At 46.2% G+C, this 2,453-nt stretch overlaps 1 protein-coding gene and 1 pseudogene across 1 annotated transcript in view; one reads left to right on the top strand and one right to left on the bottom strand.

The window, feature by feature from the left end:
* Window positions 1-2,453, top strand: part of ARHGAP21 (Rho GTPase activating protein 21) — a 135,348-nt gene that overhangs the window by 59,118 nt on the left and 73,777 nt on the right. The window lies entirely within an intron of this gene.
* Window positions 507-2,453, bottom strand: part of LOC102851526 — an 11,700-nt pseudogene continuing 9,753 nt past the window's right edge.

The following is a 2,453-nucleotide window of genomic DNA, read 5'->3' as shown; positions in this document are numbered from 1 at the left end:
TTAAGAAATGCTGAGCGAGTCCGGCCCTTTTGATTTTCTGACTCTCGCTCCTCGCAAATTTCATTGTAGTATTTTGCTTTGTCATTCCGAGCAGCCTTTTGGAATCTTCTCTTCAGCTCTTTAGATGCAATAATTCTGAACCCTCCCCTATCCTGAGTCAGTCTTACTGACTCTGACACTCCTAAGCTCATTGTTCTATTTACTGGGTCAGTCCATCTCATCTAGGGTCTTACTTTCCTGTGCTGTCCCTCCGCCCTTCAGGCGTATTGTCTTCTCCAAGGACTGGTCTCTCCTGGCCATGTGCCCAGCGTATATGAGAAAGAGCTTTAAAATCCTTGCCTCCAAGGAGAAACTTGGTTTTACATGCTGCAAGATGGATGGACCCATTTATTCTCCTGGCAGCTCATGGTTTATTCAGTATCCCCGACCCCCTTAACCCATAATGCCAAATGGCAGATGGTGGAATAGGTTTATTCTTATGTCCAGAAAAATCAGTGTATGGTGAGTTATTTGGCCTTAGCCTTCTCCAGCTTGGCAATGCAGTCCACTGACTTGAGCCCCAGGACATTGCCTTCCTAGTGGAGGCAGATCTCATCATATCTGTTGTAATTGGTCCTGATGGCTTCTACCAGCTTCACCAGAGCACCTTTGTCTTCTGGGTTCACCTGTGTGAAAGCAATGGTGGTGCAGGTCCTTATGATAGATGGCGTCCCAGCCTGGCCTTGCCCTTAATCATGGAGTAGGGAACACCCATTTAATGACACAAGGCCATTAGGAAGACTACCAGCTCCATAGGGTCAATGTTATGTGCAGTCACCACCAGCTGGGCCTTCCTGTTCTACACCAGGGTGGTGACAGTGTTCACACTAGCACGCAAGACAGAGGGTCTCTTGGTGGGGATGCCTTTGCCAGCAGCTTTGTTCTCAACAGCCTCTGCTTCTTCTCTTGCTTGGTCTCTGGTCAGTACTTGTCAACCAGCTTCAATAGCTGAGTACTCTTTGGCAGTCCACGGCATGGGTACACAAGTTAATGGCAGGTGGCATCTTTTGTCAGTTGTGGAGGATTGTCCTTTGCTTCCTGCTGCAGTCTGATGTAGCAAGGCCATTTGACAAAGCAGGTATGGTCTGCTTTTTTTGAGTTGGATGCCTTGTCCGATGTAAAAGTTCTTGGGTCTTTTCTCGAACAAGGGATTCACCACCTTTTTAACCTGCTGCTTCTTGACCATGGCAGGTGTCAGGGCCACCTTCTTCCCCTTGGCCTTCTTTCCCTTGGACTTCTTGGGCAGACCGATGAAAGAGTGTTGTTGTTGTTAAGTGCTGTCGACAAGCGACTTATAGTGACCCTATGAAGGAGAGTCCTCAACACTTGGGTGCCTTTCATCCTCTCTCCAGGTTCATAGGGTTTCCGGAGGCAAGCTATTACGGAAGTGGATGCCACTCCTGCTTCCAAGCTTGTTTTCATCGGGGAGCTTCACCTCACTCTCTGTCCACATTGGGTAACCAACCCTTAACACATTTGACACATCAGCCTCCCAGCAACCACAAGTGACCACTGTACGGCAACTTGTACACCAGGGCTAGATGACCTAGAGGAATGTCTGAACAAAAACAATGAAAGACAAGCCCAAGGGCGATGGATTAAAAGTCACCCGCCTTTGGCTTGGTAACATTGCTTTTTGTCCTCTGGGCCAGCTGATCTCTCTATGTTGATGTTATTATTGTTAAGTGCCGTTGAGTTGCAAGCGACTCATAGCGATGACCCTATGTAGGAGAGTCCTCAACACTTGGGGGCCTTTCATCCTCTCTCCAGATGAAAGAGTACGTTCAATAATTTTTCCAGCACCAGCTCTCAAAGGCATCAATAATTCTTCTGTCATCCTTAGTCATTATCTAGCTCTCTGATGTGAGCAACTAATTGTGAAGACTGTAAGGTTGCTGAGGAAGGACAGAATTCAGTTCAGGCTAAGAAAGGCAGTTTAATGAGGAAAAACTGCTGGGCTGACTCTAAAGTTGAGACCAGCAGCTACTTAGAATTAGAGTGGAGTTTCATATTGTCTTACAAGGAAATTGGGGAGTAAGGATGTTTGCAGCTGCTTGGTACAAGATAAGAAAGCACGCTGGTATTGTTGATAGTTATTCCTGGGAAAGGGAGGTGAAATAGTTTTGCATCTCTAACAGATAAACAGAGTTGCTACTGCTTTGATTATTTCTGTGGCTGTTCTAGGGAAAGGGAGGAAGAGCAGCTCCAAGGTCCTAACAAAGACCATGGCCTGGACCAGGTGAACCTTTGTCTCTAGACTGACTTCATTGCTCTTTAGCACTTTGGAGCAGTCTCTGACAGCCGACCTCCCCACTGCAATTTATCTTTGATTCCTGACTATTGGTGCCAAGACTGTTGAGCTGACCAAGCTTACAAATAAATTTTTTTTAAAAAAACTTCCTTTTTTTAAAAAA

Source organism: Elephantulus edwardii, unplaced genomic scaffold, assembly GCF_000299155.1.
Source record: "Elephantulus edwardii isolate Elephantulus edwardi_28Jun2011 unplaced genomic scaffold, EleEdw1.0 scaffold00054, whole genome shotgun sequence".
Lineage (NCBI taxonomy): Eukaryota > Metazoa > Chordata > Mammalia > Macroscelidea > Macroscelididae > Elephantulus > Elephantulus edwardii.
The sequence above is the reverse complement of the archived record's forward strand: the minus strand, read 5'-3'. Positions and strand labels throughout refer to the sequence as shown.